A 27857-nucleotide genomic window follows, 5' to 3' on the forward strand; every position below is an offset into this window, starting at 1 on the left:
CTGTGCAAAATTCCAGATACTTTCTTATTCTTTGGCACATTTAGCCCTTACGCTTTAGACTACGGTATGATTGGGCCTATTTTTACAGATGAGAAAACCGAAGCTCATGAAAAATCTGTATTCATTTATAGGATTTGGAAATGAATCTGCTACCTTAAATTATCTTGGAAATTTATTTCTTAATTTTGATGGCTATGACTTTTCTAGTCATAATTATTTGATACTATGGATCTGATCAAGGATCTGACCCCAACTGTAGTTATCCCTCGGAACAAAACTGGACTCCTGGACTTCTAAGAGAGCTAAAGGACACAAGAACAGAATTTTCCCAGCCCTGGAGAGGTTACCTCAGTGCCTAACTTAAATGCACATTCTTTGAGATGAGTAGCAAAACTCTAGGTATCTCTGGTTGCACCATCAATTTCTACCACTGGGTTGGAGAGAACTGGCTTTAAATGTGTTTCTTTTATGAAGTCAGGACAAGACCACATTCTAAGGAAAGCCCAGAAGAAAACATTTGGTACTTCAAAGTTTTAAAAGACTTCTCTTCTGTTGATTTTATCCATAAGAACAGCCTGGAAGCAAAGTGCCTACATAAACAAAGAAGCTGATGTTTTTAACATGTGACAGAACCCCTTTGCCCTCAGTGTTCCTAGGATGCCAGGGTCCTAGTTAACAGCAAAACAATCAACAGGTGTCTTTGAATTTGCTCAGTGTGAAAGGTCGTGCTAATGAGGAAAGCTGCTAAGTATCAAAATGGCAAGTTCAAGGCGCCTGGGTGGCTCAGTTGGTTAAGCAACTGCCTTTGGCTCAGGTCATGATCCTGGAGTCCCTGGATTGAGTCCCACATCGAGGTCCCTGCTCGGCAGGGAGTCTGCTTCTCCCTCTGACCCTCCCCCCTCTCACGTGCTCTCTCTCATTCTCTCTCTCTCAAATATATAAATAAAATCTTTAAAAAAAAAATGGCAAGTTCACTGAAGGCATGTGTTCTCAGAAGAGCAAATGCCTTTGGAATTCCCTGGGGTGAGCTCGCATTTTTCTGCAGGGTAACTGTGCCCAAGACTCAGAATTCCAGTTTCAATAGAATCTTAGTGTTGGCAGATCCCTTAAAAGTAATTCAAGCAGATTAATGGTCATTTGGCACTTGGGCTGGGTAACTGGGATTGACTGCAAATATGCATGGGGGATATTTTGAGGGTGATAAAAATGTTCTAAAACTGAATGGTGGTGATAGCTGCTCAACACTATAATTTTACTAAAATTCATTAAATTATACATTTTAAATGGCTGAAATATATGGTATATCAAATATGCCTCAATAAAGTTATTTTTTTAAAGATTTATTTACTTATTTGAGAGAGAGAGCAGGGGGAGGGGCAGCAGGAGAAGGAGAGAGAGAATCCCAAGCAGACTCCCCTCCGAGCACACAGCCTGATGGGGGGCTTGATCTCACAACCCATGAGATCATGACCTGAGCCGAAACCAAGAGTCGGATGCTTAACCAATAAAGTTATTTTTTTAAAGTAATTCAGTCCAACCCTTCCCCCAATATTTATATCCTCTTTTATCTGTTGCCTCACTATATCTCCTCTGGCTTTCTTTGATAGAGCTGCCTTTGCCCATGCTGTCCACAAAAGGAAAAGTCAGATAATTAGCTCTTTCTATGTATAGTCTCTGATAATAAGGGATGGGAGTTTGTGTACAACGGTGTTTCCAAATTCTTCCACATTTGAAACAAGAAATTGAAATACTTGGGAATTCTCAGGAGTTCTCCAAATTATAAATTATTCTTTAAATACATTAATGTTCTTCATACTCTTTATTCATTATTACACATATCTGAAAGACTTTAATGAATGATAAATATTAAGTTTAGTAGTATTTACAAAGAACAGTAGCCTACAGTGAATATTCAAAGATTAGAAATGTCCACAAAATTATTGCATATTTCTTGAATATTATCTGAATATTCTGATTGCTTAACAAAGTTAAGAGCACTACCCAAAATCACATATTTTATTGACAATTTAAGGACTTATTTTGCTTTCAAAACATGTTATTCTAATGTACAAATCATAGGATTTGTACAAAGTGTAGTCACTGGTATAAACTTATGAATATTTTATTTGCAAGAATATTACACCATTAACAACTGACAGGGGTATGAACACACTACACATTTTTAACATGGTAATAGATATGAGACTGACCAATTAGATCATAATCACTTCTCTTCCATGTGCTCCTGTCTTTGTTCCTGGAAATGCTGACCTTAAACTTTCACTCCATGAGAAAGCTTTTGCTCACACTTTTGCTCTTGCTTTTGACTGAACATCAGTAGATTCCTTTGAAATCATAAGGTCTCTGGATTGAGAGTTAAGCTTTAATTCGTACAGGAGAATTATAATACTTACCCCCATTTTCCCAATGGGTTTGTCTTAGAATTTGGAATTCAGAAAAACACACGTGTTTCCTAGGGAAATTCCAGGGAAGAAATTCCACACAGAAACAGTAATAACTGGTTCTCAAAATGTGGTCCCTGGACAAGCATCATCAGTATCACCTGGAAATTTGTTAGAAATGCAAATTATCAAGTTCCACCTCAGATCTACTGAATCAGAAAGCTGGGGGTAGGACCCAGCAATCTGTTTTCACAAGCCCTCTGATGATTCTGATCTAACCTAAAGTTTGAGGAATAGTGCTATATCAATACCCCAGCTCTCTCACCCCTACAGAGAAAAGACCTGAGGAATGTGTTCAACACTTACTCCCAGAGCTTCCCTCACCAAATGAGACCCAGTTGCCTCTAGTGGTAACTGGCTTGATAACATACCCTCTATTGAATGCCTTCTCTTTCCTTTCACTTCTCTCTGGATACTTCCTTGGGTCACCTCCCAAATAAACTACTTGTACTGGAATCCTTGTCTCAGAGGGAACCCAAACAAAGATACTTTTTAAAAGCCTAAAAAGGCAGGTGAAGAAACAAGTAAAAAGAGTTCTGGTGTTGGACAGCCCTGGCTCAGATTTCAACCAGCCACTTAGGTACAGTTTCTCTGAGCCTGAGTTTCCTCATGTTACCTGACTAGCTTGCAGAGTTGTTAGAAGGACAGGTGATAAGAAAGGCCTGGAGGTGTCAGCAAGTGATGATTTTTAACAGACCTAGTCAAAGGCAGTCTAGGCATAGTTTGAATACTCCCAGGTTTCAGACAGCTCAAAGTTATGAAATTTCTCTATAGTCTCTCTTCTTGCCTACAGTTACAATCATGATAGGTTAAGCTACACAACAGCAATAAAATAACCCTAAAATCTCAGGGGTCTATTTCAACAAAGGTTTATTTTTTTCCTGTCATCACAGCCTAACAACAGTTGGGAGGGACCCTCTTCATCGGCTCTTGTCCCAGGAAATGAGACTGAGTGGAAGATTACAAATACCATGTTTTATATCCAAGCCAGTAAGTAATATGCACTTTTAAGCCTACACCCCATTGGCCAGAACCCAGGCATATGGCCTCAGAAGCTGTAAAGGAGGCTGGGAAATATAGTTTCCTGTGTACCCAAAAAATGAAACAGTACTTGGTCAAGAAAGGATTTTCCTCTGCCACAGTTCATGCGCCTATTACTAGGACTGATGAGTTTTATGTTTTGGCTCAGTAAGGTTACCTTGTTTTTCTCCCTTGTTTGTATAGGTTCCACCCAAATGTCACACTCACAGGTATGTCTCAATGTCCTTCAATATTGAGAATGCTCTTTCAATCACTAATGATGTGTCTGTCCCTATAAGCTTAGTGTGTGGTCTCCATTCTTTCCATACTGGAAGGGGTAATCTACTCCATTCAGTTCAGTCTTTTTTTTTTTTTTTAATCTAGCCTATCTATCTATCTATCTATCTATCTATCTATCTATCTATCTATCTATCTATCTATCTATTTAAAGTAGGCTCCACACCCAGTGTGGCTTGAACTCACAACCCTGAGATCGAGAACTGAGCTGAGATCAAGAGTCAGATGCTTAACTGACTGAGCCACCCAGGCACCTCCAGTTCAGTCTTTATTGACTGAGTCTTCTGGTACTACTGCAGGATGCACAACCACCCGTATTTTCCACCTACCTGCCGACATGCTGTTGAATGTCCCATTTTTCTTTTTCTTTTTTTTTTTTAAAGATTTTATTTATTTATTTGAGACAGAGAGAATGAGATACAGAGAGCATGAGAGGGAGGAGGGTCAGAGGGAGAAGCAGACTCCCTGCCGAGCAGGGAGCCCGATGCGGGACTCGATCCAGGGACTCCAAGATCATGACCTGAGCCGAAGGCAGTCGCTTAACCAACTGAGCCCCCCAGGCGCCCCATGAATGTCCCATTTTTCTGTCACCTGGGTCATTTTACTGCTGTTCACATTGATTGGTCATACTATTATTTCCAAAACTCAAAATGTGATTCATTTTCTACATATATTTCCAACGGAAATATGTATATAGAGTCACTAAAACATGTCTCTTAGCATGTTCATAGAACAGTATTTGTAATCAGCAAAAACTGAGAACTATGCAAATGCCCATCAGTAGAATGGATAAAGTGTGGAATATTTACACAATGGAATACCATATGGCAATGAGAGTAAATGATCTACAACTATGTGCAACAGTACAGATGAATCTTACCACCACAGTGTTGAGCAAAAGAAGCCAGACAAAAAAGAGAGCTTCTTGTGTGATTCCATTTATACCAAGTTCAAAACATGCAAAACTAGTCTGTGGTATGAGAAATCAGAAGGGTTGCCTTTGGGTAATCACTTGATCGAGGAACAAGGTGGCGCTGCCAGATGCCGGTCATATTCTGTTCTCTTCATCCAGGTGCCAATTACATGGAAGTGTATTCAAATTTGTTTTCAGCTGTATGCTTAGGATTTGTGCAGTTTGATGCACGTATGCTGTTTCCATTAGTAATTAAAAGCTATCCCGTTCAACATTTTTCTTCAATAAATCTTCACCATATGTTCCTTAAGTACAAGGATTCAGTTTTACTCATTTTCCTCTCCAAAGCACATAGTAGATGCCTAATTAATTTCCATAAAATTGAATATAAAATTGTTCCGTTCTGCTTGGGTCAGACTATCATAGCCTACTACTAAAAAAAAATCAATTAGATTCAGTTTCATTTAAATTCCATATCTAATTGTTAAGCTGTCACATAACCTACAACCTAGCAAGAAATTAGATAATAAGGGGCACCTGGGTGGCTCAGTCGTTAAGCGTCTGCCTTCGGCTCAGGTCATGGTCCCAGGGTCCTGGGATCGAGCCCCTCATTGGGCTCCCTGCTCCGTGGGAAGCCTGCTTCTCCCTCTCCCACTCCCCCTGCTGTGTTCCCGCTCTCACTGCGTCTCTCTCTGTCAAATAAATAAATAAAATCTTAAAAAAAAAAAAAGGCTCTTTAAAAAAAAAGAAATTAGATAATAAAAATAATGCTATAATAATATCATAATAATAGCTGACTTGGTTGAGTGTTGGCTTAATGCCAAGCACTAAATTTAATACTTACAACAATTGTGTTGTAAGTTGTATTTTTATTCTCTTTTTTATAGATGAGGAAACTGAGACACAAAAATTCTCAGCCCAAGGCCCTTGATTAAAACAAAGTGGGTTAAATTCCAGAACTCCTTTTAATGACCACCTATATTAGTTTTTTTTATTGTTGTATAATAAATTACCACAAACTTAGTGGCTTAAAACAACATATATTTATTATCTCACAGTTTCTAATGGTCAGGAGTCCAGGGACGGCCTAGCTGGGTCCTGCGTTTGGAGCCTTGAAAGGATACAATCAAGGTATTAGCCAGGCTACCTTCCTATCTGGAGACTTGACTGCGGAAGCATCCACTTCTAAGCTCTTACAGATTTTTAGAAGAATTCATTTTCTTGAGGTTATATGACTGAGGCTCCCATTTTTTTGTTAGCTATAAGGTGGGGTCCACTCTTAGCTCCTCGAGGCTGCCCTAAGGTCCTTGCCAAGTGGCCACCTCACAACATGGCAGTTTATGTCCTCAAGGTAAGCACTAGAACCTCTCTAATCTCTAGACCCTCTTTTCGAAGCCTCACCGATTAGTTCTGGCCCATCCAAGGTCATCTGAATTTTAATTAATTCAAAGTTAACTGATTAGGGATCTTTTTTACATCTGCAAAATCTCTTTACCTTTGCCATATAATGTAAGTTAATCGTGGGAGTGATATTGCATCATATTCATAGGTCCTGCCCACACTCAAAAGGTAGGGGGATTATATAGGACATGACACCAGGAGGTGGGAATCTTAGGGAATATTTTAGAATTCCATGTACCATATCTCCCTCTTTAAATACAAGCATGATGGATGTCAGGAAAGAGGATGTGGGAATATCCAATACTAATTCATCCCAAAATCACCTCCCAGAGGGAGAGTTTGGGTGACAGGGCCATGATGGTGCCATTGCCCACCTGGCCCTGCCACGTCCATTGTAAAGCAAGGGAGACATGGGTGAAAATGCGAAAGAAGTGGGGCATGGCACCTGCTTCTAAGTTCTTCCCATCTTCTTTAACATCTCCCCCCATCTCAGGAATAGTACACCATTCCAGAATTGTGCAAGTATCTTTCGAACCATCTGGGACAGATGCAGTCAATGCCCTTTTCTATATCCCTCGGTGCTGCCACGGAAGGACATGGTTCCTGGCTGGCTGACAGCTTCCCTCCTCGAGCACTTTCTCTGACGGTAGAGGCGCTCACTCGGCCACAAGTGCCTAACACAGAAATGCAGGGGAGCTGATGGCCTCAGGGAAAACCCTCTAGAAGCGATGAAAGTGAGTAAATGCCCCTGCCTTCTCATCATCTAATTGTGAGGTAGGTTCCACAGAGTTCCTCAGAAGGTCCCAGTGGCACTGAGTCCCAGTTGCGCCAGAGCAGTAGGCTGATCACTAGTTCACCCTTTACTGGCTTGTCTTCCTGCTCAGGCTTATGTGTCCCCTTCCTCACTTGTACTTTCTGGAACCACCTCTCAAATAATTGCTAGCATCCAAGCCTTTGTTTGCTTTAGGGGATGGGGAGATACACCAAGACTCGCTTTCCTTCCCTTATGCCTCATATTAAATGAATGCCCAAGCTCCTAAGTATTTCTTGCATCCCCCACAACGTTTTCATAATTTAAGTCTGCACCCTTTATTGCTAGGATGAATGTACTGATCTGCCGATGTCCCGATCTCTCAGGCGCTTGCTTCCATCCTTCCCTTGGCTGCCAGCACGCTCATTCTAAAATGCAAAACTTACCCTGTCAGCCTCCTTGCTCACGACCCTGAAAGGGCTCCGCTTTGTCTAATAATTAGAATCTAAATTCCTTAGAGGAATATACAAAATGGTTCACTCATTTATTCAATGAGTAGTGACTGAGGGGCTCTTTTGTGCCAGGCACTCTGCTAAATGCTGGTGATGAAAGAGGCAAACATGATCCTCACTTCATGGGGCTTAGGGTCTAAGGAGACAGAAGTGAAGCAACCACCCACACAGGTAAACATGTAAGTACCACAGAAACGTGGCTTGAAGGAAAAGCACAAGACTCTAGAGCCACACTGTCCAGTACAGTAACGACTAGCCACGTGTGACTATATTTAAATCAATTGACATGAAAATTTCAGCTCTTCAGGGATGCCTGGGTGGCTCAGTCGGTTAAGCATCCAACTCTCAATTTCGACCCAGGTCATGATCTCAGGGTCGTGGGATCGAGTCCTTGTCGGGCTCTGTGCTCAGTGGGGAGGCTGCTTCTTCTCTCTCTCCCTCTGCCCTTTCCCTGACTCATGCTCGTGCTCTCTCAAATAAATCAATAAATCTTTTTAAAAATTCTCTCTTTCCTGCTCCCTCTGCCCCCCCCCCCCCCCCCCGCCCCCCCCCCCGCTGTGTGTGCACAGGCACTCTTGCTCTCTCTCTAAAAAAAAATTCAATTTTTCCATCTCCCCAGCTACATTTCCAGTGCTCATTAGTCACATGCAGTGTAGCAGACGGTGCATATATAGAACTTTTCCATTATCACAGGAAGTCTCACTGAACGGCACTACTAAAGGCCTATCTTTACTTAATATTATGTTTCAAATAAATAGTGATTAAGCTTATTCACTTTAACTACAATAAAGGACTTCATTGCATAAATAAACCACAGCTGGTGGACATTTTAAAACATACAAACTGATATATTACATTAAGGATCTATACATGGAAGCAAAAGCATACAAAAGCATTTATCGGAATCAGATACACCATCTTGAGGGAAAAGGAGGAGGAGAAAAGGATGAGAGAGAGGGAAAGAGATTTAATTCTATTTTTACTGTTTTCTTTCTTTTAAAAGAGATCCAAATCAACAAATGGAAAATATTTATCTCTGTAAAAAATATATTTATCTCTAACAGAGTGGTTCTATTCCTCTGAATTATTTACATAAATGTACCTTTTTCTCTATAGTGAATATTAAAATAACTTATATTGAAAGTTCTAATTCCTAGTTTCTAACTCTTTGAAGCAACCCGTAGATAAAGGTTCTCAAATATTTAAATCAGCCATTTTAAACAGGAGAGATTTCTAGATGGCTATCCAGTACAATAATAGAAATATTACTTTCTTAAGCTTTACAATGATCAGGTTTGGTCATTTAATATTTAAATGTCAAACTACTGAGATTTTCGCAGCTAAAATATTCTAACCCTGAAGTAAGCAATGGGCCTCATTCTGAAATTTTAGGAAAATGGAAAAAATCCCTTTATAATGACAGCAATTCTACTGCTGAGAGCAAAGTTGCCAACTGCTTTTGCTGATAAGATGAAGTAGTTGAAAGAATGGTGGTTAAGGTTGCTTTTTCTGAACGGTGCTGGAACACTCCATACCCCCTGCTCTGTAACATTAGCACTCCTGTGTCGTAGGTGTTAAAGGACTCACACAAAAGGAACTGTACTTTTGAAAGTAGCATTTGGATTGCCTGAGGTGAAAGACAGGAATGGCCATAAACCCTAAGTTATTATTAACAGGCCAACTTCAGAATATACATATGAACCTCTCCATTTTATTCACTTGCAAAGTGATTTTCCTAAAACCCAGAATATTACAGTAATTTTGCCTATTTATTCCACTTAGCTGGGAATTAATCTTTTGTTTTCCCATTGACCTATGAAGAAAACAACACCTATGCGTGGTGTTTTTTTATTTTTAAAGGCTCAAAGAAAATCTTACCGGATAAGTTGCTATCATAAGATTAAAGAGCAAATTTTAAAATAAGTTAATTATTTCCTTTTCAAGCACTCCAATTAATCTTATATTATCATTCTATAGCTTCCTATTTATCAGACTTTTTACAGATAAAAACTTGCTCTGTCTTCTCCCAAAAATACCAGGAAGATTTTTTAGGAAGCCCCTTCATCCCTACCAGAGAGGGCCCCATGCATACCACTATCTGGGCTCTCAGAGGTGTCATATCAAGCTCTTTTCCAGCCATGCTTTCCTCCCCACACCACTGATTCTCCAGGCATGTGTGTGGGTGTCTTAGGCTGTGATTCCCAATAAATGGACCCTGAGACCCATAATATATTAGGGAGGCAATCCCCCAGAAGCACTGGTAGGAGAGTAGAGAAACGAGGCAGGAAAGGGGAGGGAGCCAATGTGGTCACTGAGTAGATCACTGCCCTAGGCATAGCTGTCTCACTCCAGCTTGAGACTGCCGGAGAACATCTAGAACATGTCTCAGAGTTGTCCCACCTGAGGGGCAAGGAAGCTAGCATGTTCATTTTATCAGTCAATGGTTGAGGGCGTTCTTAGAGGCTCAACGGCTCAGCACAGAGGGCTGACCCAGTGCATGGACAAATCTGCTTTTCCATAGCCAGAAAAATTCCTCAGGCTTTTAGAGAGTCTAGTATTTGCAGGAGAAAGCCTTGGCGGGGGGAGGGGGGGGGGGGGGTATTAGTTTCCTATTGCCACATACTTTGTGGCTTAAAACAATGCAAATCTATCATCTTATAATTTTGGAGATCAGAAGTTTAAAATTCATTGGCAGGGCTGCATTCTTCCTGGAAACTCCAGGGAAGCATCCATTTCCTTGCCCTTTCCGGCTTCGAGAAGCCACCTGGATTCCTTGGCTCATGGCCTCTTCTTCCATCTTCCAAACCAATAACATAACATCTCCAGCCTCTGTTTCTGTCACCAGATCTCCGGCCCTGTTTCTGCCCCTCCCCACTCTCTAGTAAGGATCTTGGTGATTACATCAGGCCCACGCAGATAACCTAGGATAATCACCTCACCTCCAGGTCCTTAACCAACCCGTGTCTGCAAAGTCCCTTGCTCCACATGAGGTAACACATTCACAGGTTTTGGGAATTAGCACATGGACATTTGAGGACCAACTGTTCTATACCTACCACAGATGACACAAGAATATCAAATGCCCAGGGGATAATGTGGGGCACCCATGGTGTTTCCTCCCAAAGGTGGGACTTTGCAAGATGAATGTGGTTAATTAGCCTTTGAATACTTTGTGGAAAGAAAAAGTAGGTGCTGTATGGATAACTGTTCCTTTTATTCAACTGACATCCTCTGTTGAAAAAGCCTAATACATATCATATCAAGGGGGACATCTAGTTGTTACTTTGACATCAGCGTTAACATGTTTTGAGGCCCGGGATCACAGAGGAAAACAGAATGCCTGAGTTTCCATTTCTTGTCAGTTTCATGGGGGATCAAAAAGCCTCAAGACAATCACATCTTATTTTAGGGGGCCATCCAACTTTCAAGAAGCTCCACCAAAAGCTAAAAATGTGTTTCTGGGGAACACTGCTGCTCTGTTTATGAAAATAAAAACAGCAAGTGTCCACACAGGTGTTGGGTAATTTGGGAGGTGAAAATCAGAATAAGGACTTTGCCTGCCATATGGGCTTCTGCAAGAGTAACCAATAACTTCAGAACCAAGGAAGCTTCACATTTGCCAAAGAGAATAACTATGAATAAAGGAGAAACAAAAAAAAGCTCTGTAAGAGTCACCAACAAAAAGGGATAGCTGTTTCTTGCTGTTCTTTCTCTTTCTCTCCTTTTAAATGGAGCTGTGAGAGAATTACTCCCACCCTTCTATTTGCTTTGGCTCTGGGATAATTTATTGAGCCATTTATTTCCAGAATAATCTGTTTGGGACCTCAGATCAATACAAATCTTATGCTAGCTGCAGAAATTCAGAGGTGAGCAAGAATGGGGCTCTGTCTTCAAGCTCATCAGTCCATGTTAAATAGATACAGGCAACCAAACTCTTTCAGTACACTGTGATACTCCCTGTCTATAAAAGATTGAATTCTTTGTCCCCAATTCTTCACTCATCTGAGGGTGCATTATATCTCCACATCCTTACCAAATCCTCTTGAAGGCCAGAGTTGCTTCTCTGCACCCCCAGACTTTGGGTTTGGCTGTGCAACTTGCTTGGGACAATAGGATGTGAGCAGACGTGATTCAACCAGAGACTCAACATGTGTTTGCCCTGTCAAGATGTCCTTCTTCAGTCTGGTGCCCGGTCATGAGAAGTACACGCCCACATAGACACTGCCTCTTCATCTTGGGTCCCTGAATGAGACGTGTTGAGCTCACTACATGCCCTGGGTAACTTCTGGTCCATGGAAGAGAAGAGGCCTGGTGAGCAGAACTAGATTCAACCTGGAGCCTGGGACCTGAAGTCTGGAACCTAGAGCGCAGAACCAGGAGCCTGGATACCAGCCTCACCCAGTCTAGATGCACCCAAACCACATAGAATAAACGATTACTGCTTAAAGTCACTGAGGTTTGGGGTGGTTTGTTATTAGGCATTATTGTGGCCCTATCTGCCTGGTACATTGTAACAGAAGCTGGAGATAAAGGATCCCAGAAGGTGGAAGAAGGAAATCAAATGTTCAATACTTACAGAGCCAAAGAGGTAGCTGAGAAACAAAAAGAAGGCGACAGCACAAAAATAGAACAGAAAATAAGTAATCTTTGCATGGTAATGCCCTCCCTTCTTTAAATAATAGAGGCCCAAATGAGAAAGTCTTCCAAGTGCCAGGTCACCCTGGGCTCTGCTGACGTAAAAGTCAAGATATAATCATGACTTCTCAAGTGACAAAAGCTGGTAATCCAGAGGTGTCAAACATACACACACGCTGTAATTTCAGTTTAGAGGGACTCCACTCTTGGGATAAGAAACTATTTCAGGGATCCTAGCACATAGATTTACTTTAATATACACGTATTCTCCCATCTGCATGTCTGTCTGCAGACCTTAGCGTGGATGTCTTTACTTATTTTTTTACTCCCTCCCACCTCTGCTCTGGCTCCAACAGCCTTTTATAGAAAGGAATTGGAAAGAATTTCAATCGACAAAGCTACACCTAAAGAAAGCCACAAGGCGTTGCTTTTTTATCCTTTAGCCTCTTATGTGGCAATCTTCTCGTGGAATTTGAAAAAAATCCGTCTAAATGAGAAAACTAGTTTACTCTAGGCAATGTTGAGTCCCAGAGTTAGGCACAGAGAGGGGATCATATATTTTTGTTACAATGAAAGATTCTCAGTCTCTCTGGACTCACTAGCTTTGTTTTACAATTGGAAACATCAGATGGCAACCCCTAACAGAAAATGTCATAGTCCAATGACTGGATATAATTTCAAAAAAAAAAAAAAGGGAAATTTTTCCAAAGGCTCCTCAAAAACATAGTATAAAGAGACCTATCATCCTTTTATAGGTTTTCTCTTGACCAGCTTTCTAAGTTTCAGTGAGAAATATATAAAAATTCTTCTCAGGGAATACTTCTGAAATGCTCACCTTCATCAAACCCACATCACAGATACGTTAAAAAAAATAAGTAAAGATGCAGACAGACATGCAGATGGGAGAATACGTGTATATTAAAGTAAATCTATGTGCTAGGATCCCTGAAATAGTTTCCTATCCCAAGAGTGGAGTCCCTCTAAGCGGGAATTATAGCATGTGCATATGTTTGACACCTCTGGATTACCAGCTTTTGTCACTCGAGAGCAAGGTAGAGGTTAAGGAAGCCTCCCCTATGCACCCCCAAACACATACACACACACAGCCAGGTCAGCCCTCGAGATTTTTTTTGTTGTGATTTCCGCTCTCCTCAGTGCCTTCCAAGCCCTGCATCAGGGGTTTGCATGCTCCTTAAGTTAATCACCCTCCAAAAGAGCTCTTAAGGCTCACCCTTTCCTATCAAGCCTTCTAGCTCCGGTTCCGAAAGTATGAGTAGAGAAAAGGTCATTCTGGAAAGGGTTTTCATCAAATATGCCACACCATTCACCTAGTCACACTGTAGCACATGGGTGGCTTACACAACCCCTTCCCAGTTCTTTCTGTTCCTCCTTCTTCCCAGAGCCTCTTTGTAGCTATGAGATCTTCAAGATGAGCCTCCACTATTTAATCTAGCATCTAACCACAGACTGTATCACCAGGCAGAAAAACAGAAGCCGCAGAACCGACTCAACCGGAACTGACTACAACTCTGGGAGGAAAGGGGCTTTGTTTTTGTTTTTTGTCCTTCAAGCAAAATAAAACTTGAAAACCAAAAGCTGTTCTCAGCTGTGAAGGCAGCCCTGGGAAAGTTCAGGAGACTAGCCAAACTCGTTCCATACAATTCAATATAAAGGGTGACTCCTTTCTGCCCTTTCTCACTTGGATTCTTTGCTTCTGAATAAAAGTGTTTCTATTATGAGAGGTGAGACCGGAGCCCTTGGGCTCTGAAAATGGTTTGTGTGACTTCAGACAACTGTCTTTGCAAATATGATACCATATTTTCGCACTGGAACCCACAGAGACCTGTGTCAACGTGAGCAAACAGAACCCCGTACGTAGGGAGCACATTGGGACAGGCAGAGTCTTGATCATTGCAGGACAGTCCGAGATCCGACCATGAAGATGGGGGATTGACCCTTTGGAACATTCTCCCCTGTCAGCACCTTTTCCTTTCCCTCCAAGTGCCACCCCGGATCCCCACAGCAACGTCCCCCTCTCTGCTCTGTTCCCCTTCAATTGTTTTTTTTTTTTACCCAGTTCTATAAAATTTGTCCTTAATTGAAACCCGCCAGGGTCTTCCCCCTCCCTACCATCTTATTCTGTGTGTTCTGCTTACTCCTTCCCACTTCAGTCCCCACTTAAAACAACCCTGGGGGTGGCAAGGAGGTGTAGTAAATCCCCAGATCCTAAGCCTCGATCTGAATCCCACTGCGCCACCTAGTGGCCATGTGGTCATTGGCAACCCACCTTCGGAATTGCACTTGTTCTGTTGAAATCTCTGGATGGCCAAGTTTGCCTAAGAGGGTTATTTGAAGATAAAGTGAAATAATACGTGTGGCATTGTTTTGTAAAGTGTTGATTACTAATTTCAGGTTACGATAACTAGCAAATCTCCTTTCTTTGCCAGTTTGGGCTGGGAGTCTCTTGCTTGAAAATGGAAGTACCACAAACACAGCTTCGAATTGATGTTCCCTGTCTAATCCTCAGCCATTTCCACCCACCCTCCCTGTCTGCTGCCATCCAGGGCTAAGCTCGGACCAAGACTCGGGATCAGAGCAAAGGCCATAAGTGGCAAGGACAAACCAGCAAACTAAGTTGGGAACTGGGAAGAACCTCCTGGTGGCAATGAATGGAGCAGCTAACCCAAAGAAAAGGCAAATCTTGAAAGATTTGAGTCTTGAGGATGCAGAAGACAAAAGTACCAACTGAAACAACAGACATGGGAAAGACAGTTTTCAAACAGAGCCTCGCAGTACGTCCCAAATCAGCCAGAGACCTTGTTTTCTTAAGGACACCAGACTGGAAAGTTAATTAGACTCAGCTATCGATGTCCTGTGCAAGTAAGGAAAGAAATGAATTTTTACTGAGGAAGAAGTACAATTCTGTAATTTTGTCCTGAATATGTTTTCTACCCTGTGATTCCTTACCCATCAGGGAAATAGACTCTTGTACTTTGAAGAGCTGGTGTGTGTGAGAGTGTGATGGAAATTTTATATAAAGCTGGGGCCCTGAGGAGACCTCAGGGATAAAGTTATATCCCCAAGGCTGTAGTTTTATCAATTTTTATCTCTTGTCTGGTGGTTATGGATACAACTAGCCATGAATACAAAAAGGCTTCTGCTTGGAGGTGCTCCTGGCATTTTCTCACGGAACGATTTTCTTCTTTAAAAAATGGCCCTAGCACTGACCACTCACAAAGTTAGAATCTATCCAGTCATGGCCCCGGCCATTCGACCTCAAGTCAAAGGAGCGTGCTTCTGAAAATCTCTGCACCTCATTTGTGCAGTGATGCTTGCTGGTTGGACACATGATCCTTTCGACCAAGTGGATACAATTGTTTTTAGGGACACCAACAGCACTGCCTGTTTCCAGAGCCACGCTCAATGTGGCCCTGGTCTTGGCTCTTCTAGGGGAAAGCAGTTGTAAGTATTTTTAAATAACCTAGGAACTCGCCTACAGGTGGGTTGGCAGTCAAGAAATAATTTGCTTTCTGGGGCAACATGACAGTTAAGAGGGGTTTTTTGATCAGGAGATCATACCAATTCATTTGCAAAGGTACTGAATAGTCTTCCTTGAAGTAGAAATGCTTTCTGATAAAATTACTAGTGTTGTCCATTAGGGTAAAAATCCCATCTTCCTCCTCTCTAACCAAGATATCTTGTTTAGAGCGCTAGCAGTAAATTTAGTATTTAAGCCCTGCCAAAACATGTGAGCTGATGAACTCTAAACAACTGAGAAACATTACTTATTGACCCTTAAACATCCATATCCTATGCTCACCTTAATTTGGGGCAAGTTCAAATTTTTTTCTCTTCAATTTATACAGGCATAAAAGCAGAGAAAGGATAGAGAATACAAAGATCAACTGAAGGGAACAAAATCACCTTGTATCTTGCAGACAATTTCTCTCAAGGATGATATTTTGGGGCTAAGCTATTGCTAAATCAAGTACATAGGAGAAGTGTCAACTATCCCATTAACCTGCTCATCTCCTTTACATAGTAAAGTGTGCCCTTGGGCCAACCAAGAATTTATCCAATAGATGATATGTTCCTGGCACTGGAGAAGGAGGAAAAACCACAGTTGCTGTTCTCAAGAAATGAACAGCCAAGCAGACAGCCTTCACCATGCCTCATCCATAAAGTGGGGATAATACAGCTTGCTTTAAAGGTGTCATGTGAAGATAAAATAAAACAATATGGCGTACAAACTTCCAGTTACAAAATGAGTCACAGGGATGAAAAGTACAGCACGGGGAATATAATATTGTAATAACTTTATATGGTGACAGGTGGTAACTATATAATTGTCCAATCAGTATGTTACACACCTGAAACTAATATATCACTCTACTCCAATTATAAATTAAAAGGAAATACGAAATGTAGCTAAATGAAATAGCATGAATAAACCAAAGAAAATGAAATCTAAAACTAACATGAAATCTTGTAAATTCTTTAGCTTCACAAGCTTAACACTTAACCGTGTTGGGTATCCTCATTCCTGCCTGTGGGTGATGTTAGGAACAAACTTGGCTGGTGTTCCGGAATGGATTACAGATGGCAAGGGTAGAAGTTTATTCTCTGCAAAGAGAATCTCCACTTGGCTGGTTCCCATGAAACCACAGTGACTGTATTAGGAGAGTCCATGGGTTAACATTTACATGGAAGTGAGTTCCAGCGAGGTGGAGAGGATGAAATGTAAAACGAACTGACAAACAGACCCCAAAGGAACTGGAAAAGGAGTAGGAGAAAACATAGGCGTATATTTTCATATTCTTTGGGTGAGGAAAACATTTCTGAACATGACAAATTCTAGGAGGAAATACTTGAATAAGGATAAATTCGCCTTTATAAAAATGTTACCCGTTCACATGTCCAAAAACCACTACTGATAAAAGAGAAATGAAAAACTAGGAAAAAATATGTGCAATGCACATAAGAGACAAAGCTTTCCAAATCAAGAAGATTTGATAACAAACTCAATAGAAAAATCATTAAGGACGTGAAGAGACAATTCACAATTAGGAAGAAAACTCAAAGTCCAATAACATTTGAAGAGATGGCTAAGTCACTAACAATAAATTTGAAATGACAATAAAGAAGTAGAGAGCCATATTTCAAAAAGCTTGGCAAAAACTTTAAAAGGTGGATAATGCCCAAAGGAGGATGAGGGGGGGAGAGCCACACAGCTTCACACACTCTTGGAAGAAATGTCAATTCATGTAACCTGTAGTAGTTCGAGTTAGTGGCATAATCTTTGACTAAGAAATGAGCCTTCTAGGTATTTATCCTGAAGTAATATTTGGAATGATGAGCAAACATAGACATTCTTGAACATTTATCCCCTGCTACTATAGTGTATAAAATTGGGAATACTCCCAATGTCCACCAAGAGAGAATTTGTAAAACGAATTGTGCTATGTCTATTCTCAGGGCTTCTCGAACTCAGTGCCGTTGACACGTGGGCCAGAACATTCTTGGTGGCAGGAGCCATCCTGTGCATAGTCGGATGCTGAGCAGCCTCCCTGGCCCCCACCCCGAATATGATGCAGGCTTTAAAAAGAATATTATCAGGGGCGCCTGGGTGGCTCAGTCATTAAGCGTCTGCCTTCAGCTCAGGTCGTGATCCCGGGGTCCTGGGATCGAGCCCCGCATCGGGCTCCCTGCTCGGCGGGAAGCCTGCTTCTCCCTCTGCCACTCCCCCTGCTTGTGTTCCCTCTCTCACTGTGTCTCTCTCTTCAAATAAATTTAAAAAAAAAAAATTAAAAAAAAAAAAGAATATTATCAGAGCCACACTGAGCTGGAGAGGCAAGCATGGGATATGGTGCAATTAGAGGAGTGACTGCGGCGCTGGTTTTCACAAATACATATAATTCTGCTAATTATTTGTGCGTGCTGCTGGGTCCCTAGGAAAACATCAGGGAGAGTCCTGGTAAATTCATGGTCAACAGGGATGATCCTGAACCTCTCATCCTAGATATGAAGAATGTCTGTGTTTAATTATGAACAAGTCACATGACCTCTCTGAGTCTCCGGATCTCTCATCTCTCCACAATGTCATTCGAATGATGAAGGACTCGTGAGGAAGACATTCAGAAAGTGACAGGGAGCACTTGTGGTGAGCAGAGCATGACATATGGAGTTGTCAAATCACCGTGTTGTACACTTGCAACGAGTAACGTTGTGTGTCAGCTGTACTTGGATTTTAAAAAATGACAGTCATTTTAGTGAAAATATTCTGTCTCTGAAAGACATCTAGCTTTGGCTTTGAGGCCATTGTTTTTAAGCTTTTGCAAAAGAGATTCATAACGATTTCTAGAAGAATTTTTCTGAGGGTGAAATTCCTTTTTCAGAGCTCATCAGCAGACACACAGCTCACCGCTCACCACTGCCCTTTCCATGACTCCCTGAGCTTTCCTTCTACTGTAGATACTTGGTATTTCTCTTTGTGGCAATTCCTTCATTTTTGCACTGACTTGAAAAAAAAGAGAAAAAAAACAACAACAAAGAAAATGTGACCTTGGAACTTGGGACAGACAAACCATTGAAAACATGACGGTCTCTAGTGTTTGTCTTATCCTGTGCTGATATCTATGTTATGGACTATAAAGGAGAATAATTTTCTTGGCTTTTGTTGTTTAAAAATAGGCAATGATGATCAGAGTTCTCAGAATTTAAAATGTCTCAAGCTCAGAGAATGATGGAAGTCAGACAGCAAATACAACTTGTCCTTGCTGATCTATCTCTAAATGAGAATGTAGAGGATGAGCACGTTAGCTGTCTAATTCTCTGGGCCTTCAGTGGCAAATAAAAGAATCTATTTGATTGAGAGGTTTCTTTAACAGGAGACCCCATCTGTGATAGAAAGAACAAAATTAACTGTTATGCTTCATTTGTTTTCATTATCCACAAAACAGCATGTCTCTGAGATCAAACAGATTTCACTCTTTTCCTCTTACTGCAGGTATGGTGTCAGAAAGGAGAGAAAAATCTACTTTCTCTTGCAGGCCCGAGAGCCTAGAGGGAATAGGGTAGGGAGGCCATCAGATTCAGGATTTTAACACAAATTAGATAATAGGATAGTACTTAAAGGAGAAATTGTTCAAGAGATATCACCCAAACTCCTAGAAATGTCGAATGCAGAAGAGGCATTCCTGGAAATGATGAGAGATTAGGTTATTGGATGAAGGGAGATTAGACAAAAACTCCAATTATGTTCAAACCGAGAGAGCTATATTCTGCGGAATTCCATGCTCTTTGTACAAGAAATTGGGGATTGATTTCAGAGGGCCTTCCTTCAGTAAGTTCTATTATTTAATACCAGAAGCAACTCTGAATCATTCACAAGTGAGTGGCAAGATAGCTAGCCCAGAGTAGATTTTGGTTACTAAGAGTAGCTACTTTGAATAAAAGCCAGCACAGAGGGTCTCAGTTGGTGCCATGGCTGAAAGGCTACCTGGATGGGGACAGACTAGACCTCTTTACTTCCATTCCCATGATGCCACCAGCCACCTGCTCATCTTCTCCCACTCCCCGGTGCCTCGGCAGCATGGAACTTTCCTGTGAAGTCCCACGTGCTCACTTCTCTGCAGTCTCCTCATTTGCCCTGGGAGGGGGGCGGGGCTTCGGGGTTTTTCACCTTTGCTTTTTCTATCAGTCCAACTGTATTTTTCAATTTTTCACATAGTCCTCAAAATGCACGTTTGGCTGGTGGCACCCAAGTCTCTTTCCAGAGCTGCCATGGGTTTATCAGAATTTTAAAAATTCTTCTGACACGCCAGCAGAAGCTTTGAGTGCAAAGAGCAGTGAACGTGGCTCTCCAGATACAGAAGTTAACAAACTGGTATTTGGCTTAGTGTTCTTTTTCACAGAAGAGACCAAGTTAATTATTCTTTCCTGTTCCTCATCAACCTACGGAGCTATGGGAAACATGCCCCATATACGTTTAAATATTTACCATCTCCCCCTCGTTCATGTATCTCTTCTCCTTTTTGTTTTCTCCTCCATGAAAATTTCAAAATCGGCTTTAATACTTGAATTCTGAAGTTCTTTTTGCTAGGAAGAGATGTTACCTCTTTTTTTTTTTTAATTTTATTATGTTACGTTAGTCACCATACAATACATCATTAGTTTTTAATGTAGTGATCCACGATCCATTGTTTTCATATAACACCCAGTGCTCCATGCAGTACGTGCCCTCCTTAATACCCATCACCGGGCTAACCAATCCCCCCTCCCCCCTCCCCTCTAGAACCCTGGTTGTTTCTCAGGCCCATAGTCTCTCATGGTTCATCTCTCCCTCCAATTCCACCCCCCTCATTTTTCCCTTCCTTCTCCTAGTGTCCTCCATGCTATTCCTTATGTTCCACAAATAAGTGAAACCATATGATAATTGACATTCTCTGTTTGACTTATTTCACTTAGCATAATCTCCTCTAGTCCCATCCATGTTGTTGTAAAAGTTGGGTATTCATCCTTTCTGATGGCTGAGTAATATTCCATTGTACATATGGACCACATCTTCTTTATCCATTCATGTGTTGAAGGGCATCTCGGCTCTTTCCACAGTTTGGCTATTGCGGACATTGCTGCTATGAACATTGGGGTGCATATGGCCCTTCTTTTCACTACATCTGTGTCTTTGGGGTAAATACCCAGGAGTGCAATTGCTGGGTCATAGGGTAGCTCTATTTTTAAATTTTTGAGGAACCTCCACACTGTTTTCCGAGGTGGCTGTACCAACTTGCATTCCCACCAACAGTGTAAGAGGGTTCCCCTTTCTCCACAACCTCTCCAACATTTGTTGTTTCTTGCCCTGTCCATTTGGCCATTCTAACTTGTGTAAGGTGGTATCTCAGTGTGGTTTTGATTTGGATTTCCCTGATGAATAATGATGATGAACATTTTTTCATGTGTCTGTTAGCCATTTGTATGTCTTCTTCAGAGAAGTGTCTTTTCATATCTTCTGCCCACTCTTTGACATGATTATTTGTTTTTTGGGTGTTGCGTTTGAAAAGTTCTTTATAGATCTTGGATACCAGCCCTTTATCTGTAGTGTCATTTGCAAATATCGTCTCCCATTCTGTGGGTTGCCTCTTTGTTTTGTTGACTGTTTCCTTTGCTGTGCAGAAGCTTTTTATCTTGATGAAGTCCCAAAAGTTCATTTTTGCTTTTTTTTCACTACCTTTTGGAGATGGATCTTGAAAGAAGTTGCTGTGGGCGATGTTACCTCTTTAGATTAATAAATAATGTACACAACTCTAATGATATTTTTCTATTAATATTTAGCAAAGCATTAAAGTGAGTCTCAGTGTGATAAACTTATGGAATTGATGAGCTCTGACCATGGAGCCACCTAACAAGGCATGTGCTTCTGAAAGACATGACTCTGTGCAGAGGGCTTCATATTAATTTCTGAAGTACTTGGGCTAATGATGTTTCATTAAGGAACCCTTAACAAACGCAAAGTGTTCACTTTTATGGAGGGATTTAATGGGACTTAATGGATTTATTCTATCACTTTGCTCATTTAAAAAATACTCTTTAATTAGAAATTACTATTAATGGATCTATTATGCATATTTCAAGGAGTCTCACCAATTATTCAGAATCTAATCATTAAAATTTATCAAATCAGATGGAGAAAGCATAGATGAAAACAGTTACATATTTACATAAGTACCCTGGAATGTAAGACATGTAACAAATGAACAGCTGAGATCTAATAAGGAGGGGAGTTCCTCAAATATATTTGAAAAATTGATCATTTATCCAAATTTTTCTTTATATACAAAAGTTTAGTTATTCATTCACTTATTAAACATATATTTGTCTACTACTACTAATATGTGAGCTACAGTGATTTAAAAAACATAAGAGGGGCGCCTGGTGGTTCAGTCAGTTAAGCATCTGCCTTCAGCTCAGGTCATGATCCCGGGGTCCTGGGATCGAGCCCCGCATTGGGTTCTCTGCTCCATGGGAAGCCTGCTTCTCCCTCTCCCTCTGCTCCCCCCGCCCCCCCCCCATGGTCGCTCTCTGTCAAATAAATAAATAAAATCTTTTTAAAAAAATAAAATTTAAAAAATAAAAAATAAAAGACAGAAGAATTTCAGAATCAAATGAAAGCAGAAATAGACAAACCAGTAACTACACCAGAACATGGTAAGTGCTAAAATAAAGGTAAGAGCAGTGTGCCAAGGAGCAAAAAGGGCAACTCACTTGACTTGAAGGCAAAGGGAGAAAAAGACCATTGGAGACAAGGTGACATTTCAGGTGAGTCTTAAAAGTTGACTTAACACTAACCAGGCACGTGAGAAGGAGAGGGATACCGTGGGCAAAGAAAATGTGGAAACACAGAACACTGTGTGTTTCAGGAGGTCATGGCACACAAGGGGATATTGCGAAAGGTTGAACTGATGTAGCAGTGAGGATAAGGAGAAGAGGATGAATTAGAGAACTATTTCAGAGAGCTTGACATGCCTTGGGTAACTGATCATACGCAGAACAGATTGATAGATTTCTGACTCCGTGGCAGTACGTAAGCGGGTGCCTTCCACCCGTGTAGGGAATGCAGGAGTCAGAGTGCATTTGTGGAGGATGGAGTGTCAGGGACTGTGATGAGCACCATCTTGGACAGGCTCTTTAGAGAGGCCTATAGGAAATCCAGATGGTCCAGGCAGCCAGATATTTGACATGGAAAGAGATCTGTACTGAAGATACAGAGCAGAGATTGTTATTATTTTACCACAGGGTATCTTCTGATTATATCATGAAACCAAGTTGTCAGGAGAAGTACGAATTTATTTTTGTTGTTGGAGAAGAAAAACTGTTGTTTTCAGAGTTAGTGTCCGATATCATCTACCATAAAACATGCAGACCTAGTGTATAACGGAAGCTTGAACATCTGCGCACACCCCTAAATTAGGGACTCTGGCATTCTGCTGAGGACTAAGCATTCCCAGAATGTGGGGTGTGGAATGAGAAAGAGGTCAACAGGTGACCAGAAAATTGGGGGTTAAAAAGCAAATGATAGGGGCGCCTGGGTGGCTCAGCCGGTTAAGCGTCTGACTCTTGATTTTGGCTCAGGTCATGATCTCAGGGTGGTAAGATCTAGCTCCATGTTGGGCCCTGCAGTGGGCACAGAGCCTGCTTAAGATTTTCTCTCTTCCTCTCCCTCTGCCCCTCCCCCCTCAAAAAAAAAGCAAATGATATATGCAAATGTTCACAGAAGCAATATTCATAATAACCAAAAAGTGGAAACAGTCCAAATAACCATTAACTGATGGATGAATAAACAGAATGAAGCATATCCATACAATGTAACAGTATTCAGCAATAAAAAGGAATGAAACCCTGATACATGTTATAGTATGGATGAACCTTGAAAACATGCTAAGGGAAGGAAGTCAGTTACAAAAAAAAACATATTATTCCATGGATAGGAAATGTGGAGAACAGGCAAGTCTCTAGAAACAAAGAGTAGATTAGTGGTTGCCTAGGGCTGCTGAGGGTAGAGGGCTGGTGGAGAGAAATGGAAGGCAATTGCTAAAGGTACTTTGGGGAGTGATAAAATGTTCTAAAATTGTTTGTGCTGATGGTTGTAAAACTCTTTGAATGTACTAAAAGCCACTGAATTCTACATATTAAATGGGTGAATTATATAGTATGTGAATTATATTTCAATAAAGTTATTACAACAGAAGAATTTTGTAGTCTTATTTCACAAATGAATATTTCAGTAACTATGTATTGAGAGCATACAAAAAAGCAAATAATGTCCATATGATGAATTATTAAGTGAGAAAAACAAGTTGCAGAGTAATGCATATCTTAGGGGCCCATTTTATAAAAATAAGCATCAAGGAAAGCCCTAGTATATGCATTTATGTTTGTGTAGCATGTATAAGTTACAGAAGGATAAACACATTGCTTTCAACAAAAGAATAGGAAAGGGGGAGGAGTGGGTAATTAGCTTTTTAAAATACATGACTATAGGGCGCCTGGGTGGCTCAGTTGGTTAAGTGACTGCCTTTGGTCATGATCCTGGAGTCCCGGGATCAAGTCCCGCATTGGGCTCCCTGCTTGGCGGGGAGTCTGCTTCTCCCTCTGACCCTCCCCCATCTCATGCTCTCTCTCTCAAATAAATAAATAAAATAAAATAAAATAAAATAAAAAATAAAATAAAATACATGACTATATATTTTTCTAAAGATGAGCAGGTTATATCTTTATATTTTGAAAAATTAATACAAACATGTATTTAAAAAAAAAAAAAAAACACAAGCAAACGTGGTACCAGGTCTTGAACCTCCTTACAAGGGTGACAACTCTCTCTGTCTCCTGCTTGACCCTCAGCCCAAGACGGGTCAACTCAGCCCCATCCAACCCAACCCCAACCTTGTGTCCATGGATAGAGATTCACTTGTGCTTAAAGATGGAGGGTAAGAGAGAGAACATGTGTACACAATCAATAAAAGCAATAATGGGGTATTTGGAGATATTTTTGTGAAACACGTACTCTGTGCTCAGAACTTTATATCCATCCTCTGATTTATAACCCCATAACAAATCTAGGAAGTAGGTATTCTCACCTCCACTAAACATACAGAGATGCTCAGACTCAGGAAAGCTAAATGATCCACCCAAGGTCACATTTCTATGGAATTATAAGGGCATATCTGCCTCTTTCCAAAATCTCTACTACTTTGTGTGTCAAGAAGCTCTGAGTCCATGATTATATTCATTGTAAAGGGGGCAAAACAAAGCCTCAAGAAAAGAAACTGGATCAATTTATATGGGGTAATAGTGTCCCTTAACAGTAAAATGGGGTCCTAGCTAGAATCAAGGAAGAAGAACCGGGGTGGAAACTCAGTCCTTCAGGCTGGGCCAACATGGTGGGATAGAGGGTGGAAAGATCAAAGACCCAGAGGAACAGCCCAAGTCTGTGAAATAGCCTGGAGTCCATGAGGATCTTGGGAAACAGGATCTTAAAGGGGCTATAAATTTGGGGGGCTGTTTCAGTACTTCAGACTTTTCTCTGAGGATATGGAGGTCTAGGCCCAGTTTGTCGTGGAAGCAACTTCCGTGAAAGAAATCCACAAGAGTTCCGGAGTCATGGCTAGAGTATCAGTAGAGTGATTTAATCCCATGCCTTATCAGATGGAGGTGAATATCCATGTGGAGTGCATAGTGAGGTTCCAGCTAGTCCAGGCTCAGGTTCCTATCATGGCTCTGTCCAAACAATGGTTCACTGGAGCCAGCTTATATTGGCTTGCTAAGAGCTGCCTGCTCCCATATCCTCCCAATTCCACACTCACTAATGTCACATTGGTCATTTGTAATCATCCATGGTGGGAGCACTTATACCATGGAAACTGGCAAATGCTCCAAATCAGGGCTTTTTTTTTTTTTTTTAAAGGGCCAATTGTTAAACATTTACAACTGCCTCTAGGTATTAACACAGATGGGAAATAGTGAGGGAACCTCTGAGGAGGTTTTGAGCATCTGATCAAAACGCAATGAGGATGCTATTATACCCCTTCCCCAAACTGACCTGAACGAGGGGGTTTGACCAAATAGAGGGGCTCTACACGGCAGGAACACTGGGAAATCAGCAGCACCATTCGGGTATCTAAGTTGTGACTCCAGCAAGTAGGGAGCATTCTGTCAAGTGTGTGTTTGTAGATGGCTTCGAGAGTGCAACGAGGACTGAAAGAAACTCCATCTCTGGGAATACTAATGTCAGTACCTGGGTGCTGTTCGTAAAAGCTGTAGCTAAAGACCAGGGTGGGCTGAGACTATATGAGACCGTATGAGATACCTTGGTGGATTCTCAGAAATAAACAAGGTTGACTTTGAGGGAGAGGCTGAAGACACGGTGTCAGCAGGTGGGGACTACAAGCTATAATAATGTTACCTTATTTGTACCTCTGCTCGTGAAGCCTAGGGAGTTTGGGGTCATGATTATTTTGTCTGCCCCGTCAGATTTGCTTCACATTTGTCTCTGTGATGGGCAGACTTCTAAGATGGCTCCTCATGATTCCCATCCTCCTAGTATTCACATCCCCGCATAATCCCTTCCTATTGAGCATGAGCTGGACCTAGTGATTTGATCCTAATGAAGAGAATATGGTAAAGTCATGGGACATGACTTCAGTGATTAAGTTATAAAAGACTGTGACACCATCTTGCTGGTAGTCTGTCTTTATTGGCTTCTTAGTTTGTACACCTTGATCAAGCAAATGTAGAGAGGCCCACATTGCAAGGAACTGAGGGCAACCTCCAGCCAATAATCCTCAAGGAACAGACCCCTCAGTCCAATAGGCCTTGAGGGACTGAATCCTGACAACCACCATGCGAGTGGGGATCCTTCCCCAGCTGAGTTTGATATGAGACCATAGCCTCGGTCAATGCCTCGATCACACATCTAAGCCATGCCTGAATTCATGACCCACATCAACTTCGAGGTAACAAGTGTGTGCTGTTGTAAGCTGCTAAGTTTGGGGGTAGTGTGTTACACCACCGTAGTTAACTAAGACGGGCTGGGATGACACAGGCTAGGAGGCCACAGATGTTTGTGCACTCAGTTTTGGGTTGTCCCTAACACTCAATAATAAATCCTGCCGCAGAAAACATCAAAAAGGATAGGTACAAGATGGCAGGCTATTGACAAAAATAACACCCAATGGTATAAAGAGCTACAGTAACAAGCAGATGGGCTTTGGGACGTCGGACGAGGCCTGACAGATCTGACCAGTAAAGAAACATGAACCCTTTGTACACTCAACTTATTGCATAGACACTGAAAGGAAGAAGAGCCAAGATGTCAGCTCCCTGTGGTCCTTACTCGGAGAGACACCGAAATAAAAGCAGCTAGATAATGGCAGCATCAATGACAGGACAATTTCATGTCTGTGGACAAGACTTGTATTACATCACTCTCCGTTTTCTGCAGGCTAGAGTTGTAAAATAGCTCCTGTAGCTCCAGAAGCAGGTAAAAGGGGAAAGGTGTGGCGGGGATCTGCACTGAAACACAGATGTTCCTTCCACCGCCATACCAAGGGCTGTGAGGATACTAACTCATTGAAGAGTCACGGTAACGATTTACGGGTGGGGATATCATTAGAAGCATTTTGTAAAGAAGACATCTAAAGTACCCAGAAGGTAAGCTGAGCCGTTCCAAGTCACACAACGTGAACTGCAGAGCCAGGCTTTGAACTGGGTCTACGCTCCTAGCCTCCATATCCCTCTGCCTCTCTGCACTGAGCCAATTAGCTTGGCTGGACAAAGGTCCTGAGGAAGGAACGATCAAAAAAGGGAAGTTGCTCACGTTTATGGTCAGGAGCTCTGGAGAACTGAGGAAGGCTGAAAATCAGATGATCCGGTTGTTCTATACCTTGAAGAAGCTGTTATGCTTGTTGTCCTCTATGAAGGAAAAAGGAAACAAAAATCAGAACAAAATGAAGCTTCTGTGAGGGGCAGTGTTTTCTTCCTTCTCTAGACAGGAAAATGGGAGACACCAAGCAAATGGTGTTCCTGAGATGCTGGCAACCTGAGGACAGCCCACTGAGAAGAACCTCTGTCATGTGGTAGCCACATTTCTCCCGAGGACAGTCAGGTGGGCAACCTTAGTGGTAGGGACCAATGACTTTCTGTTGCTGGCCTGGAGACTCAGAGACAGGAAAACACTAGAAACCCCCGCTTGGCACAGAATGTGCTTTCTCTCTCGAAAGCAGTGCTTCTCATTGGGGCAATCCTCCCCCACCCCCCGCCACACACACATAGACACACACACACACACAAAGGGTTGGGAAATGTTGCCCGAG

The 27857-nt window shown here is 41.6% G+C and overlaps 1 long non-coding RNA gene across 1 annotated transcript in view; it reads right to left on the reverse strand.

Annotated features, from left to right (window-relative positions):
• The window catches only part of LOC118006893, a 97409-nt gene extending 69791 nt beyond the window's left edge, over positions 1 to 27618 (reverse strand). The window contains exon 1 of the long non-coding RNA XR_004678219.1: positions 27362 to 27618. This is a non-coding gene — a long non-coding RNA (uncharacterized LOC118006893). The remainder of the gene's footprint in view (positions 1 to 27361) is intronic.
• Positions 27619 to 27857: the final 239 nt, after the last annotated feature.

Source organism: Mirounga leonina, unplaced genomic scaffold, assembly GCF_011800145.1.
Source record: "Mirounga leonina isolate KUSES-001 unplaced genomic scaffold, KU_Mleo_1.0 Mir_101595, whole genome shotgun sequence".
NCBI classification, from domain to species: domain Eukaryota; kingdom Metazoa; phylum Chordata; class Mammalia; order Carnivora; family Phocidae; genus Mirounga; species Mirounga leonina.